Here is a 20,536-nt window from a genome sequence, read left to right as displayed (position 1 = left end):
AAAGCCCTCTGCTTTTGGGCATGCCACTAGATTTCAGCAAGGTGTTATTTCATTTCATTGAGTTATGCAATCAATGACCTTGTGATATGTTAGGATATTTTCTATAGAGGTGTTGGTTATTAGGATTTTCTTCATAAATATTCCAGATTTATAACATCCTTAAAGATGGCCTAATAATGCCCTGGCCAGTTGGCTCAGTGGTAGAGTGTCAGCCTGGCATGTGGATGTCCTGAATTTGATTCTCAGTCAGGGCACACAGGAAAAGCGTCCATCTGCTTCTCCATCCCCCCCCCTTGCTTCTTTCTCTCTCTCTTTCTCTCTCTCTCCCCTCCCTCTTGCAGCCATAGCATGATTGGAACAAATTGGCCCTGAGTAATGAGGATGGCTCCATGGCCTTGCCGCAGGCACTAAGAAGAGCTCAGACACAGAGCAGCGGCCCCAGATGGGCAGAGCATCACCTCTAGTGGGCTTGCTGGGTGGATCCCTGTCGGTGTACATGCAGGAGTCTGTCTCTCTGCCTTCCATCTTTTCACTAAATTAAAAAAAAATTGCTTATTTTATTTCTTACATAATATATGTTTTGCTTTGCCTTTTTTCCTGGCATTTGGAATTTACATAGGAGCTTTTATTTTTGACATAGGTACTTAATCATCTTGATTCCATATGTTAATATAAAGAAAATGTGAAAATAAAATTTCAAATACATAATTAAAATTAAATTGCCTTTGAAATTAAATGTAGTCAAATGCTTAGCATTTCTCCCACGCCCAGTATCATTATAAAGCACAAAAAAAATCACCATTATCCCAAAGATTATGTAATTTTAGAGGGTTTTTAATAATGAATTTTATCTACTTAATTAAAAAGCAACATATAGATACTCAAATTTGACCATTCAGACAAGTAGAACAAATAGAATTCATTATATCATATTAAAGCTAATTTATCAACCAAGACATATTGGCCATATGTTGACAAGTGATAAATGAATGACCCTTAACTTTCCACCCGCTTATATCATTCACACTTACATTCTTTAGCACTTAATTTTGAGCAATAGCTTCAGATGCATCTATTAACTCACTACAAACATACCTTTCTTTCCCTTTTTTCCTGTGTCTTATTTTTAGCTGATCCAGTACAATACCAAGCATCCAGGAAGGAACAAAAGCCCTGACAATAAAGAGTTAGTTGCTTAATAGTGTTTGGAATGAGACTTTTAAAAATAGTTTCTTTTTGTTAGATTTAAAAAACAGCACATCTGGAACTTGATTAGCCAGGTATTGCTGTGACAACACCAAAAAATCTTCATAACTTACAACAGTGGACACTTATTTCTTGCTCACAGATTTGCAGGTTGGCATAACTCTATTGGGCTCATCTGGGTTTGGGTCCATTCTATTCTGTGTGTCTTTTTACTCAGGGTCCTAGGCTCCAGAAGCAACCCCTGCTGGGGCATGCTGTGCTCGTGGCAGAGAGATGATCTTAAGAGAGGGAGAAGAGGCAGCTAGTGCCTCATAAAGCCTGTTCCCATTACTATGTGGCTTTCTTGAACCACCACAGTGGCCCTCCCACCACGTCCTGTAGGTCAAAGCATGTCACATGACTAAGCCCTAAGTCGGTGGGGCATAGATTTTACTTTGTCTACAGGGATGCCAAACTGAAGGAAGAGGCAAATAATAGTGAAGAAATAATGTAATATTTTATTGTATCTACATTATTTAGTATAAGACATTTGGCCTTCAGAACCCCTACATTTACACACAAACCATTAAGTCTTTTTATGTACTACGTAGAGTCAGAGAATTTTAGCATTATAAAGGTAAAGGGACATTGAAGAGTCAGTAATCTTATTGCTTCATTGTTTAGATAAAATAGAGTGATGTTAGTAACTCTTGCCCATGATTAGATTGTTAGTGGTAAAGATGGTTGTGAAACCTCGTTCACCATTCTTCTCAATCAGTGCATTATGCTGGCAGTTGGTTAATTATTTCACCTAAATTAGGTATTGTCTGAGAAGTAGAATAAAAGAAAATTCCAATTCAGAGTAGACAAGCTAAGGTTTCCCTATAGCTCTTCTTAGCTTGGAGAAGATTAGTAAGTCCATTTCAGTTCTACTAAAATTAGTTGACCACTTACAGGAGGAGTTCTAAAAAAATCAGTTATATGTCAGTAGAAAATTGGGTAAATAAAATAGATTAGTTAAAGAATATATTCAATTGGAAAACATAGTCCACCTCACTAATAATTAAATACAAATTAAAACAGCAATATAGTGTAACATATTATTAAGAATTAGAAAAATATTTAAAAATTATAAATAACTCATATATAAAGTTATAATTAACTCATATGCTTGATAAGAGTTGGCTAAGAAATGCATTATTACCATGTACTGTGGTTGGAATATGAATTTATACTTTTCTGGAATAATGCAGTTTAGCAAGTATCAAGATCCTTTAAAATGTTTATACTTTCTAATTTTGCAAATCCACTTACAAAACATAACCAAAGATCTGGTTTATAAATGAGGGCTTTTTTATGTAATTTAGTAAGTAATTATTTACTAAGTTCCAATTATTGATGAGACACTGTTAGATGTTAGGGACATGACAATATACCGGATGAGACATCTACATCTCTAGGGAACACACAGACACATAAACAGGTGGTACATATAATAGCTAATATCTAAATAGTTTCGTTTTCAGGCACTGTTCTGGGAGCTTTCCATACAATAACTATCTTACCCTCCCAACAACCTAAGAGAGTGCTGTTCCAATCTTATTGAAGACAGAGTAAGTAGTTTTTCCCAAGGTCATTCAACCCATGCTAGAGATTAGATTTAAACCCAGGAGGGTAGTTGCAGCTACACTGTTAACCACTATGTAGGGATAAATATAATACAGAGCATATAATTTTTAACACTAAAAAGTTGTCTACCATTAGGTAAAAAGTTAAAGAAATTAAGCTATATTTAAATAATAGAAGTTTATTCAGCCATAAAAAATAACACTTTTTTGAAAGCATGGGAAACATTTATAATATTACATAATGTTAAATAAAGATGGATACAAATCACTTTATGTAAAGTGAATCCAATTTTATTATTAAAACATTTTACACATATAGAATAGAGTAAAAGTAGTTTTATAGTTGTGAGCAAAAGTAGTTTTATAGTTGTGAGTATGTCAGACACAGAGTTTATTCTTGTATTATTATTTGTTAATTATTGTACTATTTTCCATATGAACAACTGTAAACATACTTTTGCCATACCCTGTATGCATGTGAAATATACAGATTTATGTATATATATCGAAATACCTCTCTAGATACATACTCATTTAATGTTTGTTTCACTCACTAGATTCTGAGTTGATGAGATAGTGCTTGGTTGGTTTACAAATATATACTTAACAATTACCACTGTGCCTAGACCTAATAAATACTAAATAAGTTTCATTAAATGAATGAAGAAAAAAAGTCTAGACGAATATGCACCAAAATGCTAGTAGTTAATTTTCTCTTAATTCTGGAATTGTGGATTATTTTAGTTGTCTTTGTTATACTTTTAGGTATTTCCTAAATTCTCCTAGTGAATATATGTAGATTTAACTAACTTGGGTTTTTAGAGTGAAGCAGGTTGTAAAAGGAACCTGTGCTTAACAGAATGAACAGCCACCTGTGTTAGATGGCTTAGACATCCATCTGCTGGAAGATGGGAAATTGGACCAGATGGTCCCCAGAGATTCCTGTTAGATACAGGCTACCTGGTATACCAGGTATTGACTCACTGTCTCTCAGCTGCAAATTTATACTCCATTGCCTATTCTGCAAAAATAGAGGTAGGCCCTTTGCATGTTTTTCCTTGGCTAGCCTGCGCCATGTTAAGCTTTGTCAGATGGGGGCACTGGAAACACATAATAAGAGAAAGGGGTTCCCCTTCCTGGTTCTGGTGTGCTTACTCAGCAGGCTCCGCAGTGCATGGTGGTCAGCAGCACCCAGCAGCCTGCAGCTGACCCCAGCACCCACCTTGGGCAGTGGCACAGTGGAGTGACTCCAGTGAGACACCTCCCACTGAACGGTTTGCCCTTGCAGATTTCCAGCAAGTTCTGCAGGGCAGATCTTCACCAACTTACTCTGGTGTGGCACCTTACTCAATGCCGGAACTGCATCAACCATGACTGCATCCTCCCTGATAGGTCTGGATCAGCCTTGGGGTGGTGGGGATGAGGGGACATCTTCCTCAGGACATCCTCTATCTCAGCTGTAAGGTGGTGGCTGCTCCTCACATCTGCAATTTCTATACTCTGTCTAGTTCCTTCTGCTCCTTACTAGCCAGTCTCTCAATATGCCAGTGCCCTGTAATTAGTTCTTTACATATTAAACTTTCCCTGTTCAGATTACTATGAGGTTTCTGTCTCCCAGTCAGACCCTGATTGATACACTGGGATTTTGTGAATTTCAATAATTTTTATGATAATTTCCACCCTCCTGTCTTCAGTGAAAAAAAGGTAAAGGATGTAAATAAAATATTGCAAGGGGTATGTTTATTACTGAAGTCAAGAACAATTGCTGGGACATGGAAAAGGAGATACAAAGAAAATCTCCTCTAAGCATATAAAATTCCAAATGAGCAGGTCCATGGTATTAGCTGGGCAAAAATCGCTTAAGCAGGAAAGAGGGAAACGTAAGATATTAAAGAGAAATATTTCCTTCTGCAATGGTAAACAGCATGAACGCAGAGCTATTAGCATACAAGGAATTATAGGAGGAAAACGATCAGAAGACAAAATGATATATGCAAATGAGAAAATACGAATCTCTATACTGAGGCCACCAAATCGGAAATCCAGGCAGACAGAAGCGAGCTCCTTTTTTTTAGGGCAGTGGCGCTTATCTAATTCTGAATAATATGATTCTTTGAAATGAGTATTACTCACTTCTTTTTCAAAGGACAATGAAAAAAGTTATAAAGAGAATAGAATGAACCCAAACTTTTGTTAAGGAATAAGTTTGCTGCAGAAAAAATAAATAAGATTTTACAAATGCAGATCTGAAGTAATTATTAAGATGAATTACACAGAGAAATTTGCACTGAAATTAAGGCAATGATTCTAGCACATTTTAATCTTTTTGTACCAACCATGAAAGCTGAAACACATTTACCTTATTTCACGGGAATTATTGAGGGGTGGTTGAAATTCCACTGGCTTAGATCTTGAACAGCCTGGGTTTAAAATTGGGGATTCAAACCAATGGTTATTTACAAAGATTTTGAGATGAAAAGTTTATCAGTTAAAGGAAATATTACATGTTAACCATTTAACTATTATATTGCATAAAGCACACAATAATATTAGATATCCTGTTATTAATGTTAATACAACTAAAGATCATATTGTCCTTTTATTGGCATCACACATTATTATTTATTTGTTCAAAACACCTTTGAGTTTCTTTTTCTTATGAAGAAATTACTCTACTCGAAATCGTGATGATATCAAGAAGTACTCCCAACTCCCTAATTCCCTGTCCCCCAAAATTGTTTAAATTATACACTTTTACTCAGCTGAAGTCAACAAAAATTTGAGTGGTTTGTTCTTTCTGTCAACCGTTGTTGACAGAAAGCATCCTTTACTTACGCCATTGATTTGCAACATAAATGCACTGTCTAATCTTATCCATGTTAATATTGTGGGTGTTTGGTCCAGTGGTCCAGGACTTAAGGTCATTTTGGCATTTGTTGTATTAGCTCTTTCCCAATGTTGTGGCAATTATGGATTTAATGAGCATTTCTTTTGGGTATTCATCCAAATTAGAGAAAAATGACTCCTATTTAATGAGTGAATGCTTGTTATATGCCAGACACTATACATATATCACTTCATTTAATGCTCACCATGAAGAAATATTGAGGCTCAGAAAGGTTCAATACCCCCTACAAAGAAAGAAATATCTACCTGAATCATTACCAGCTAGAAGCAGCGGTCACTGGGACTTGGACGTGAGCTGCAAAGTATAGAATGGAGACAACAATTCCAGTGCTATGCAGACTTTTCCTGGATGTGGACTTTTCCTGGACTCCTGCTCCTAGTGATAGCTCCTAACAGACTGAACTGGGGTTGGGTTGCATTTTTCAAGGATTTGGAATGGTGTTGGTGCCAACTTGGATGGACTTGGTGAACATGTTAAGGACACTACTCTTTTATGGATTCTTGCTGTATTGGCCAAGAGTTTGCTTAAAGGCTTTAATCACTGTAAAAAAAAAAAAATAGAAGACTGGATAAAGAAGATGTGCCACATATACACCATGGTATACTATTCAGCCATAAGAAATGATGACATTGGATCACTTACAACAAAATGGTGGGATCTTGATAACATTATACAGAGTGAAATAAGTAAATCAGAAAAAAACAAGAACTGCAGGATTCCATACATTGGTGGTACATAAAAGCGAGACTAAGAGACATGGCCAAGAGTGTGGTGGTTACGGGGGGGGGGGGGCGGGGGGAGGGAAGGAGGGAGAGGGGGAGGGGGAGGGGCACAAAGAAAACTAGATAGAAGGTGACGGAGGACAATCTGACTTTGGGTGATGGGTATGCAACAGAATTGAATGACAAGATAGCCTGGACATGTTTTCTTTGAATATATGTACCCTGATTTATTGATGTCACGCCATTAAAATTAATAAAAATTTATTTATTAATAAAAAATATATAAAACATAAAAAAATAAAGAAATAGAGACAAACTTTGAATCTAGATCTTTGATTTTGAAGTACATGCTTTCACCATTATTCTTATGGTTCCTAGTACATAAGAAACCACATGAGAAACAATTAAATATTTCCTAAGCTTTACCCAAGAGTGTGTGATTCATTAGGTTTGGAGTAGAACCCAGGAATCTGAGAATTGCCACACTACTCTACAATGTTCCTAATAAATAGGAAAGGGTCTGTAGCTCATGTCAGACCCCTGTGACATATTACTAAAGACCTCCTTCCTGGTCATATGGATCCATTTATTTATATTCTCTGGATAAAATACATCACATTGTGCTCTTATTTCATTTATATGTACTATTTAGTTCATAGCTTTTTGTGATACTTCTTTTATCTTTCATGAAGCAGAAGAAAATCCAGCGGGCCAGTAAGGAACTTAGCAAATGTCAAGATAAGCGGCACAAATACAAATTCATCCTTTCTTTGGACTATAATTCTAGTAACTTCATTGGAAAACAAAATCACTTCTGTATTTAACTAGTAGTCTCCGTTACAGTATAAAGTAGGTGCCTGAAGTGGTACAATTACATAGAAAGAGGAGCAGGCTCAGATAGAGGAAATAGGAGTACATTACAGGCAAATTCCATTCTTTTCCCAGTTCCTCCAAGAGCTGGCATTAGGTGCTAGAGAAGAAAGCAATCAGCTAGATTCATCAAGGGAATGTCCCCGAGAGAAATGGATGGGACCTGGGCTGAAACCTCAAGGAATAGGCAGCCCCTGGCCTAAGGATGGAGGATATAGCAAGCAAAAGAAAAGAACAGTGACAACATTCAGGAATTGGAATGCTGAGTGAAAAAGATCAAAAGGAAATTAGACTGACACAAGCTATGGATTATGACCTGGGATCCTGGGAGAGGAGATGAAATTAGATGAGAATAGAGAAAGCATTAAAAGCACCATGGAAGAGATTGAATTTAATTTGAGATGGCCAGAGGGACTCGTTATAGGTTTTTGAGTAGAAAGTAACATGAGAAAGTAATGTGTTAGAAGGTGATTATAGTTAACAGTCACTACCATTTATTATGTGCCTACTGCATGCCAGGATTTTTATAGAAAATACGTGCATTATTGTCCTCCACAAATTATGAGATCAGTATTATCTCAGTTTTGCAGATAAGGAAACTAAGATTTAAGAGAGATAAGAGATTCACCCAAGAGTTCATGTAAAATGGACTGAAGCCCACATTTCACCCATATATAGCTGAATCTAATGATCACATTATCTTGTGCTGCGTCGCATAAGATTGGTCTAGTACCCTTGTAAGATTTTTACTGGTAAGAAGCAAAGATTTCAATTAGGAGAAAGGTAACCTGAGCTTGAGTACTGTGGTTCAGTTTTATATACATTGGACTTCAGGGGTTATATAAGATCTCTTTTTGGGAGTGGGAGTTGATTTACAATTTGAATTGCAATATGAAGAAATTACAAGGTCAAATCTATCCTTTATATGAATGTAATTATGAAGTAATATTTAAGAATGATTGAGAATCTTTTGTTATAGCTATAATAGACTGCAACTAGAATATTTAGGGAAGGAAAGTCTAGATTCTTAAGAAAAATAGCTTTCATTTGTCTCAGGAAACATTTAGGGGACCAATATTCAAAAAATGCCAAAGAGGGTTGAAGAACTCCATCTCTGGATGGTTATTCTTTTAAGTGAATAATTAATAGATTTATGAGATCTCTCTAAGAGTTTATAAATGGTATGATTTTTATCTTCAGATCAGTCTTTTGTCTAATGGAGTGGCCTCTCAAAATGTCTTGATTCCTTGATAATCTATCGTTTTAGATAACATGTAAGAGAGATTACAAGAGATAATGGAAATAAGAAAGCAGGTTGTGGAATAATTTTCATCATATTCTTTACAGGCAAAGCAGCATGTTTGGTGGCTACAGGGAAGTATTTACGGTTGAACTCATGTCCGTGTGATCTCCTGAGGTCGTTTGTGTTTCTCTGTCTGAGTAAACTGTTCTCGGACACGTGTTCTCCCCCTCCAGGGATTCACCAGAGTGCTCCATGCTTACATCATGCTTCTTTATGCTTTTGTTTTAAGCACCACTTCTCAATAACAATATGAGAACATGCACATTCATTTAAACTGAATTATGTACCACGGGACATCCGTGTCAATAGCAGAAAAATGTTTTCCAAGCCAAGTGAGGCAGAATGATCTAAAAAATAATGACTGTAGCCTAATTTCACAAACCCTGTGTAGTTCGGTGACCATTTCCACCCAGGCGCAATGAACACAGGTGCAAAGTAATTTAAAAACAAACATGAACTAATTTTGCGAAGGTTATCCATACACAAAAAGAAAATTTACAAAGCACAGTTTTCTGGCCTATCCTGGCTCCCGGCCACAGCATTTGGTTCAGCTCTGCAGGTAATGCCAGGTGTTTTTTGAAAAGGTCTGCATACCCTTTTAAAGGATTTGCATTTCTGGATCAGAATGAAAAGAGACCCACTTTCTTTCTTCCCTTATACATTCTTCCCTATCTCCACCCTAGGAACCCACAGACACTATCAGACACTATTTTCACTAACTCTCATTGCAACCTGGGTCAAGTGCTTTAACCTTTGTAAAGGTCAGTCTCCTCCCCTTTAAAATGAAAAGTTTAAGTTAAAACAATGTCTCTCTGAAGTCCTTTGTATTCTTCATTTTCCATGGTTCCTCCTGACACAGTTTAGAACCTTTCTGTTCTTCTGTTCTCTTTATATATATTTAACAACTTGAACCTCTACCACATAAACTATACTGACATCACTTTTCATTGTTCCTATGAAGTACCTCTGGTATTACGACCCACTTCCTACACTGTTTTGTCTTTCTTCCAATTAATATGACCTTACCTAAAAGAAGGGCCCTACATTTCCTCCCATTACCATATGCCCATCCTAAACAGGGCTGGAGCGAAAAAAAAAGGAGTTACTCCTCAAGTCCCTAGATCTTGCCCAGCTGACTCTTCAGATTGCTCTGTTGAGCCATTGGCATGGGAACAATCTGACTATCCACCAATGCAGAGCACTGGCTAGTACATTTGAGAAAAGATGAATTAGGATCTCATCTTGTCTGGCACATATAAGCAGTACTATTTTTAAGTTGCCCATAAAGTTATAAAAAAATTATTTGTTCTAAACACAGACTTTTCCAGGTTGTCTTTTTTGAAATTGGAAAGGATGTGGCCCACAGCCAACAAATGTCAAAATAAGCATTAGCTTCAATGCTTTGCTTCTTTTAAATCCATTTGAAAACACTAGTGATTACCAAGAGAAAAGTGCTACCTATTTAAGACATAACTATAAGGGATATAAAACTGATAACAAAATTAGTGCTCTTAATTTAAAAAAAAAATTATATTAGTGGTGTCTTCAGATCCCTGGCTTCCAGCCAAGACCAGAGTTTGAATGGCTTCCCACTCAGGACCAAGTGGACCCTTTGTTCCCAGACCCTGGGAAGTTGGGGATCCTGGCATCAGAAGCAGGCAGAGGAGGCTTAAAGGATGGCCTCTTCAGATCTGGAACAAATATGCTCTCATATTAATGAAAAGATTGGCAATATAAAAAAATATGTCATTAAGAAACTGTGATCAAGAAACTATCTTGAAAACTATATTAAATAAAGTAAGAGATGAGATAATGGTAGCAAATGAACTTTTAAATAAACTGGAGTTGGATATTCAGTATCAAGAACAAACTACTAATTCAGTCAAGGAACTCTATGAATTACTTAAAGATTATAAAGATGTGGAACATCTCAAAGAAAACATCCCTCCCCATTTGCTTCAAGTAACAATAACCTCGAACCTGTCAATGTATCAGATTTTGACCATGAAGAACCTGTCAAAAATTGAGGAACCTTGAGCCACAAAGAAGCTCTCTCAAGAGCAAAAAAGAAATGCCATTACTAACTTCTGAGGACTTTAATGGCATTCCTGTGTACATGAAATCCCACTTAATGTATTGTCAAATTAATGATGTTATTAAAGAAATCAATTAGGTAGTAGTAAATAGAAGATCCTCCATCATCCAAAAGTCTTTTATGAGTTCTATGCCAGAGATCTCTATCACAGACTCATTGATGAAGAAACAAAGGATACCGGAAGGTCATTATTTATAGTGGAAGCTCACAAAAAGTTGTTGACAGCTTTGAAAGCTGACAAGAGCTTTCACGTGATCCTGAGTCTTATGACACTGCCGGAGGCTGTGAGAGAGAGTGCAGCAGACCCCAGTAAGACAAGTGCAGATGTAATAATGGAAGGAAAAAGTCAAGGAGACAAGGTCAAGAATACTCAGATCTTTGGAGTTAAAGGTTATTGGTGTCTAAATTCCATCAACAGCATTTCAGTCTATAGGCAAAAGTTGAATTTGGAGGCAGCCTGTCCATGTGATTATTCTACTTACCCATATGTCATTAGGAAACAGCTTACCTGAAATGCATTCAGTATAAACCAATCTGTAAACATCAACCTGTAATGAAATTGTAATAAGAGTATATTGAGATGAAAAAAATAAAATAAAATAAGATCACATTAGCACTTCCACAGCAGACTGGATAAATCTGTTTTCTATTGCTTATAGCTAATTAAATATACATTTGGAATACAAAAACCATGTAACTAATTATGTGCAAATACTATTTGCAAGAGATAAATTTATTGTGCATAGAAAATCACCTCTAAGAAAAGTAGATACAGGGATTTATTTAGTTCATGTAGTGGTTGCCCAAAGTAATCTTTAAAACCAATGTTAAAAGTTTAATTTTTTAGAAATTAAAAATTTATAAATTTTTAATAGCTAGGGTTTAACTAAAGGAAAACAAAATATAAAACCATGAACGTGTTCTACTCTGCCAGAATCTAATGTTCTTATAGAATTTCATTTAAAGGACCAGCATTTGTCATTTCAACAGGATTTCACACAGCTACCAGAAATTCTTAAAATTTACATATTCTACAAACCTGAGATCTTCTTATCATGTGTCAGACCTCATGCTAGACAGCGGCAACATACTGCAAATACATGGTGTTTTCCTCAAAACATTCAGTTGAGGACAGAAAACAATTGATACAATATTATGAGTACTACAATAGAGGAATGTGTTAGACAACTCAGGCTGCTATTAAAAAAACACCATAAACTGGGTCATTTATAAACAAATTTATTTCTCACAGTTCTGGAGGCTGGGAAATCCAAGATCAAAGTGCCAGCAGATTCAATACCTGATGAGAGCCCATTTCCGAGTTCATAGACAGACGTCTTTTCACAGTGTTCCCCTATGGAGGAAAGGCAAGGAGCTCTCTGGATCTCCATTATAAGGGCAAAGAATTCCACTCATGAAGTCTTCACACTCTTTACCTAATCCCCTCCCAAAGCTCACCTCTACATACCATCATATTGGGGGAATAGTTTTCGCCATAAGAATTTTGTAGATACAAACATTCAATCCATAGCCAGGAGTATATGAGATGCAATGCTTGTCAGAAACAGGTAAACTTTCTCAGAAGCTGTAAGTGAGGCTAATAAAATGAATGTGTCAACAGATAATAGGAAAAGGAATTAAGAATAGCAAGGTCAATAGCGTGCGCGCACGCGCGCGCACACACACACACGCAAAATATTTTGTGTAATAGTTAGGGCATAGAGTTCACAGGAATAATGATGACAATTGAGGCTAATCAGGGAGACTAGGTAAGAAAGGACCTAATTATATTTATGTGATCACCAGAGTAAAAAATGCTAGGTGCTATAACAATTCATAAGCCCCAGTGGCTTAACACAACACAAATTTATTTCTTGCACATGTAATAATAGTTCAAGTGCGAGGTAAGCACCCTTCCATGTGGTGATTCAGGGAACCAGGTATATTTCTTCTCATGGCACCATCAAATTCAAGAAGTATCTGATTAATATCAAGTGTTGCTGAGGGATCAACCCAAAAACACCTGAAAAGTGCCCACTGAGAATGGCAGCTGAGGCGACTGGTGAGGCTTTCGGAAGCAGGTTAATTGGAGCCTAGTGGCAGAAGCCAGACCACAGTAGAGAGGTGAGAGGTGAAAAGGAGGAACCAGCAAATACCAGCTACTCTTGGAACATTTTGGATGTGAAGAAAAAAAGGAAACAAGGGTTGTCAATCAAGGGAGACATATAAAGAGTTGTTTTATTATTATAAAAACTAAATAGTTTAGAGGAAAAGGTTGTAGCTGCTGAGAAGAAAGTGGAGTCCCAGGTAGTCAGGAGACAAGGAGATTCCAAGGACAGAAAGCAGTTAACCTTCCACTGGAGTCGTTATGCTTGTCCATTAACCTGGGAAAGAAACAGACAAGAAAAAGAAAAGTAAGGTTGTGCTGTAGTAATATAAGGCTATAGTAACTATATATATAGAAATATAAAAATATGGAAGATATATAAAAGTAATTAAAATATTAAAATAATTATTAAAATTAAATAAAGTTATACCATTTGGATAGGAATTAATATAGTGGCTTGGTGCCATAACTCTGTAATGTGATAAACAGACTCTGATTTACAAGCAGGGCCCAGTTAGTATGTGTGTGAAGTTATATATAGATAAGAAGTGGCTTGGTGTTATTTACATTAACTTTGTAAGTTAGTGTAAATGAGAACATCTTAAAAAGTGGTTTGATGTAAACATTTCAGTAGATTGACATAGAAGGGATTCCTTGCGAGGAACTCCCAAAAAAAGTGGTTTGAGGTGATAATCCTGTGGATTGACATCTGTTAGAAGGCGTTGGCCAGAAAAGGTACTAAAGCTGAGGGGCCCCTGCTATATAGTAGTCGCCCAGACTCCAACATTGATGTGGACCGTCTCCACGCTGCTCTGAGCTCTGACCAAAGACAGCCTAGAGGAGCACACTGATGGGGCCCCCTTAAGCTGTACCCAGGCACGCCAAAAGGACTTGTGAGTAATAAATTGCCTGTGTGATTATTGCAACTAATTTGTGTGTTGGTCATGTCTTTCCTCCAGTGGCAATTAACAGTAGCATCCTCATAGCCGCCTCAAGAGTAGTCTTGAAGAGACTGCCAGCCCTGCTGATAAGCAGGAGTGTCCCACTGCACGAGGAAGTCAAATCAGGGATGCCTGATCGAGGTAGGGCTTGGGCTTGACTGGGACAGGTTGTTTCCTGAATGTCAAGTACAGTGATTGAGACTCAAGTATGTGCCTGTGATAACAAACTTCAAGTAACAGAGAAGTAAACCATCTATTTTAAAACAATTACAAATCATGAGTTATTGGCTCTATTCCTGAGGAGTCCAGAAGGTTACTAAATTTTCTTTGCTGAATATGGCTCCTGCTCATTGAATGTGTTTGAACAGCCAGACGTTTCATTTATAGACTTGAAAGATATACATGGCAGTTAATATATGATTTTAACCATTACTTTGGATTATATAATAATGCAAATCTTTCAAAAGTTTGAAAACCTGTATTAGATATTGATGGAGTAGTTTTGAGGATTCTTTCTACATATATAAATGAAATATACTTGCATTTATCATTTGACAGAAATTGTGCACTCTGACTTTTTTATTTAATTAAAAATATATTAAGAAACAGCTCCTAGTGTTGTTCCTGTAAGCACTGTGTACATTTCCATTGTTTGGAAAGGAGCGTTAGGCAAAGTTCTAAAGATTTGTGTTTATTCTTCAAGACAAAATGTTATCTCAATGGCCAAATGGTAGCATTTAAGCTACCTCAAAGGCCAAATTAACCATCTGCTTCATTTTAACTGTGCTAAGATAGTCTTCTAAGTTTTACCATTTTACTTTCAGGGGTTAGATAATTGGGGCTCTTCTACTTTTCTCCTTGCAGAATCCACCGCCTCTACCAAAGTGATTAATTGTAAAATGTTAAGGTAGACTATTAATGTATTTGAATAAGTGTAGGCCTGTTTTCCACCCTAGCCTCACTTTTCTTCTTAAAAATGGAGCAACTTCCTGGCTTTTGGGGGGGAATCATTAAATCTCAGTGTAAAAGGAAATATCAGAAGGCTTCACAGCTGCCCCCCACTGGTGCACCCACCCATTCAGTCAGGGTCCATTTGATTAGTCCCCACCTCTTTGGTCGTATAGCCTCCTCAGTTTCCTCCTTGTTGTCTGTATGCGAGCCACACTGGCCTTCTCTCTGTTCCCTTTCACCCTCTAGGCCTCCTCACACTGTATAATCCGTGTGTCTGCAATACTCCCCACCCAGAGCCTGTTCCCTACTCTGGCCAGCACCTACTCATTTTGCATGTCTCTATAATTTAAGTCACTAACTTGGAGAAAACTTTCTTTGCCTGTCCTCCAAAATTAGCTTAAATTCCCCACTTATATGTTCTCTTATTATCCTGTGAGTATTTCTGTCATGCCACAGGTAATAAAAGTTGTGTTTAATTCATGTTTAATTTTTTCAGTCTAACGACTGCTGCTGAACATGAATCCTCACATGAGTATAAGCTATATCCACTTTGTTCACCTCTATATTGCTAGGGGCCTAGTAGAGTACCTGGCACCTAGTAAATATTCAGTGAAAGGTTGTTGAATGAAGGATCAATGACACCCAGTGTGTCATAATAAAAAATACCTCCTGAATCAGAAAGATTCTTGCTCCTCAGAAATTAGGAGAGAAGTCATGGAAACAAATAACTATTACTATCATAGTGGCTAAGAAAGCAAAAGTTGGATTGGAAAGCCTGGGTTATAATTCTGGCTTCCTCCCATCCTAGCCATTATAGCACCAGCCTGTTAGCAGGTAACACAGATTGCCTTACTCCTTTCTTATTCCAGCTCCATTATATCTCACCTTCTTACCATAGAACAACACCCCCCCCAGAAAAACCCCACTTTATTTCTAGAGTCCTTTGAAGCTAAGTTTCTAGTTGGAATTTGGATCTACTGAGCAAACTTAGAGGCAGAAGGGAGCTGAGAAAACAGCAGCCATGTGACAATCATGATGGTAGTGGTGGCTGCTGCTTTTGGGACAATTTCAGTGGAATGTCTTAAATCTAGGCTTGGGTGCGGATTCTCATGGGTGACACCCATGAGTAGTTCTGGAATGATCAGGTAGTGTGAGTAGTGGGTATTTCTTTTGTTGACCTGACCTCTGGCTGCCTTGTTTCTGATTGTAAAAACTTTAAGCTTGGTTCTCTCGCCTTCCAAACATTCTGTGAGCTACTTAATACCGTGTATAAACTCATTTCTGTTCCAGACAGCTAAAGGGGAGTCTGTAGTCTACAACAATGAAATCTGCAAGATCTGTTCACTAATAGTTTGTTGAAAGGATTAAATCTAAATGGAAGCTTTGTCCCTGAGATCTGAATGCAAAGACTAGCAAATCAAACTAAGACAACCAATAAATACTACATTTATCGAACAGCCTAATATTACTTTGTTTGATTTATATCAGTGTCCTTACCCCAAATTTCTGAGGAGCCACTTTTTTCATTGATTACATATCTGTATACATATAGGTAAAGTTTTGGCAAGTGCTCAATTAAGTAGCTATGAGAAGTGGGAGAGAGGGAGAGATATCTGGAAAATACACTGCTTAATTATATTACAAGTTATTTTTCTTTATACTTATCTGAAATTTATTATTTCTCAGAAATAAACATGCTACTTACATACTTTTTAAAAGCTAAGTCTTTTAGCTACAAATCCCTGCACATTTACTTGTATTGTCTTTTCATTTTTTTAAAAAAAAGTTCTCACGTGCACTAATCTCATGACAACCCTATAAGGCACCCAGTCATATTGCCATTATACACTATACAAACTGAATCCTAGAGAGACTAGTAATGGGTGGGGTCAGCGCTGGAATGCAAGTCTTTGGACTCTAAGCATGTGCTTTCTTGCTTTACCACATTTGATCAGGAGTTCATTGAAAGCAGCTCTCTGTTAAATTAAATAAATTTTGATCATCAGGGCCAAATGAACCAAGTAAGAAACTTGGTTTTCTAGGTTTTTCAAGTGCTAAGAATCCATGTTCCCTAGCAACACTATACAGATCTATATAAAGGAACTTTCACATACTATTTATAGTAAGTTCTTTTTCCCCCTTACATTGCCACTTCACTCTAAAGTATGATTACTGAACAGAAAATGAGCGTTAAGAATTTTAAGCAATGTTTCTAAGAGGACACCATGGTGTTTAGCCAAATGAGTATTATTTATAAAATTGCTTAGACTTTTTAAAAATTCTGTAGATCCTCACTTAATTTTTTCTCACTGTTACACTAATTATAAGACATGGTTATTTTAAATGGCTGTTAGAATTCAATGTTACTAACAATAAGAACTTTAGCAATTGTCCTGCAATAAAATGGACACAGTATTTTTATATTCTGTTCTATATATCTGTAAATGTTTACATATATATTTATTTGTGAACAGATATATCTGTGTTTATGTAAATTTGTGTGTATACCTTTGTACACAAATATATACATTAGGATGTACCACTCGTTAATGTCAGGATTTACACATTGTGCATTCTACTTTAAAAATCCTTCCTCCAAACAAGACTTTCAGCTGAGAATATCAGAATTTATGGGTCTATAAAAATTAACTGGTCATTATAATGATAATACAAGAATGTTTCATTAATAATGAAAAATTTTTAATGTCAACAAATGAAAAGAGAAAAACATATAGTTATTCCAGTAAGAATAAAGTACATTTGAGAAAATTCTACAGTTATAAGATTAAAAAATAGGTTTAACAAACTATGAATAGAAGATACTATTTTTAAACTGATAAAAATATTCTATCTTAAATACACAAAAAAATACATTACTGCTTATATTCAAATATACCAGGGTCATGACCAATAAAATAAAAAGAAATAAGAAGTATAATGGTTGTAAAGGAAGACACAAACTGAAACTACAGTTATCTATATGGTTGTACCATAGAATGTCCAAAGAAACTACAAACTGTTACAGAGTTCAGGTGTAAGATTGATATACAAAACCAATGGCATCCTTATATACCAGCTCATGATATGAAATACCCCTCCTTTACAATAGCAAATCTATAGCTACCTAGGCATAAAAGATGTGCAAGGTCTTGGAAAAAAAACTATAAAACATTTGTGAAAGTTAAGAAAGATATGAACAAATTATGCAATAGATCATGTCCAAAATTGGCTAACTCAATAGCATAGAAATAGCATGTATCTCTAAATTCTAAAAAATTTAAAGTCTTTATAATATTTCAACAGAATCTTTGGTGGGATTTGACAAACATATACTAAAATTAATGAGAAAAAACAAAGAACTGAAATAAGTAAAAATGATTTTGAAATCTATATTGAGGATTTGTCTTGCCAGATTCCAAATCTTATGAAACTATAGTAATAAAAATGATATGGGATTGATGCAAATATAGACAAAATGATAATGGTGTGGAAAAAGGAGCTTAGGAGCAAAACCTGTGCATAAATGAAAATGTAAGAACAAACACTTATATAGCCCCAAGTTGATATAATCAAACATTATTTTATAATATTTGCTTAATTAAAAAAAAAAAAAGCCCCATATGAAACTCTTACCAATCCAGTCTATAGAAAATGATAGACGATAAATTTAGGGATGGATGTAAGTGAAACAGAAAGCGATGCATAGGAAACTATGTATAAATGTATCTATTCTGTCTTAATAATCCGAGGCAAGTTTATAAAGCTTTTTGGCAGCTATATTGATTGTTACTCTCTATACTTTTCTATAGAATTATAATATTTAAATCTTTGAGTTAAATGTTGATGTGAAAACAAATAAATAGTTCCCTTTAGGTCCAGATATGGTTAAATAAGCCATGATTATTCATTTGATCACATCAGTCACTTGTTTCATAAACTGCCAGCCAAAGATGAGCTGGGTCAATAGGGAGCAGCCATAGTTGATGCTAACTACTGGTTAACTACTGGTCTTGGGATTCCTCTACTGGAGAGGGCACTGAACCAATGATTGAGATACATGGACCCTCAGACTCTCTAGTCTCAACTCTGACATAATGACTATGCGACTGACCTCGGGCAAAAATTAGAAATGGAACTGCCCTTTGACCCAGCCATCCCACTTATAGAAATATATCCCAAGGACACCATATCACCGACTGAAAAAAAGAAATGCACCCCCATGTTTATGGCAGCATTGTTCACAATAGCAAAGATCTGGAAACAGCCCAAGTGTCCATCAGTGGATGAGTGGATTAAAAAACTGTGGTATATATTTATATATACAATGGAATACTATGGGGCTATGAAAAAGAAGGAAATATTACCTTTTGCAACAATATGGAGGGAAACTATTATGTTAAGGGAAATAAGCCAGGCAGAGAAAAAAAAATATCATATGACTTCACTCATTTGAGGCATCCAAGGAATAATGAGAACTGAGGAACGGAATTGAGACAGAGGAGGGATCAAAGGGACCAGAGGAAAAGAGGACAGAGGGAAAGGGATGATAGGATGGGATAAACCTGAAGGGAAGAGGGTAGGGTGCTGTAGGGAGGAGGGCAAAGGAGATTTTGAGGGGAATGTGGGGGAGAGGAGATACATTTGGGGTGACCCTAGAATCTATGTAAACATAACTAATTAAATAAAAAGAAATAAAGAAAGAAAAAGAAAAAGAAAGAAAGAAAGAAAGAAAGAAAGAAAGAAAGAAAGAAAGAAAGAAAGAAAAAGAATTAGCCTCTTGAGAACTCACCTTTCACTAGAGTTAAATAAAAAGTTCAGGCTAGATCACCTTTAAAGGACTAACCCCTATTTGTACTTCATGAGATGTGGAGGGCACAGTTCACAAGAAACAGTCCAGGTTGGAAATAAGCCCTTTACCATATCCACTGAATACCCAGTAACTGTTGGTGAAGAACTTCAAGAAATTTTAGATTAGAGCACAAGACTAAGGCCTTTTGCTCGTCCCACTTGCCCTTACAACACCTTCCAAATGTCTAAATTATGGGTCTAAAATCTATACTACGGCTCCAGCAAGTGCTGGTTTGTAGTTAAAATGTAACTTGAAAGTAAAAAGAGTCCCCAAATGTGTGGTTCAATTTCTGTAATGGAAATAGAGCTTAAAAGAGAAATAGATTGCCATTCAGCAAGCGGGAATGTTTCACCAACTGTGTGGGCATCCATTAAAGAAGTGCACTGCATCAGAAAGGAACGAGTTCTCCACTTCTGGACTCTGAACATTTATGGTAGGGAAGTTGCCCAGTGATTCTAAATGGAGAGTTGGACTAGTTGATTTTTAACATCCTGTCCCACACCAGGCTTCTTTGATTCTAGGAAAATTTTCCTAGTTTTTCAAGTTTTCTTCAGTACTGATGCATGATGAGAGATTATCCTAAAACAGACCACTGTATTTCTTTTCCTTTCTTTTTAAAATTTTTTTAAATTGAATTTATTGGGGCGACACAGATTAATAAAATTATATAGGTTTCAGGTGTACAACTCTATGATACATTATCTGTCTATTGTACTGTGTTCAAGTCCCCACCCATCACCATTTATCCCCCCCCCTCCCCCGTACCTTCTCCCACCCCACTTCCTCTCTGGTAATCACCATGCTGTGTTGTCTGTGTCTCTGGGTTTTTGTTTTTGTGTTTTAGGCTTAATCCTTTCACTTTTTTCACCCAGCTCTGCAACCTCCTCCCCTCTGACAGCTGTCATGCAAAGAGCTGACTTCTGATTTTAGCTTTAGAATATGACTTACCTTCCCAAGAATTTCCATGAAACAAGAAT

At 36.4% G+C, this 20,536-nt stretch overlaps 1 protein-coding gene and 1 pseudogene across 5 annotated transcripts in view; both read left to right on the top strand.

Annotated features, from left to right (window-relative positions):
* The window catches only part of ANKS1B (ankyrin repeat and sterile alpha motif domain containing 1B), a 1,089,048-nt gene that overhangs the window by 527,223 nt on the left and 541,289 nt on the right, over nt 1–20,536 (top strand). The window lies entirely within an intron of this gene.
* LOC136320988 (spindle and kinetochore-associated protein 1 pseudogene) lies at nt 10,293–11,223 on the top strand (annotated as a pseudogene).

This window comes from Saccopteryx bilineata, chromosome 1 (assembly GCF_036850765.1).
Source record: "Saccopteryx bilineata isolate mSacBil1 chromosome 1, mSacBil1_pri_phased_curated, whole genome shotgun sequence".
NCBI lineage: Eukaryota > Metazoa > Chordata > Mammalia > Chiroptera > Emballonuridae > Saccopteryx > Saccopteryx bilineata.
Note: the sequence above shows the minus strand (reverse complement) of the source record. Positions and strands in the feature narration are given on the sequence as shown.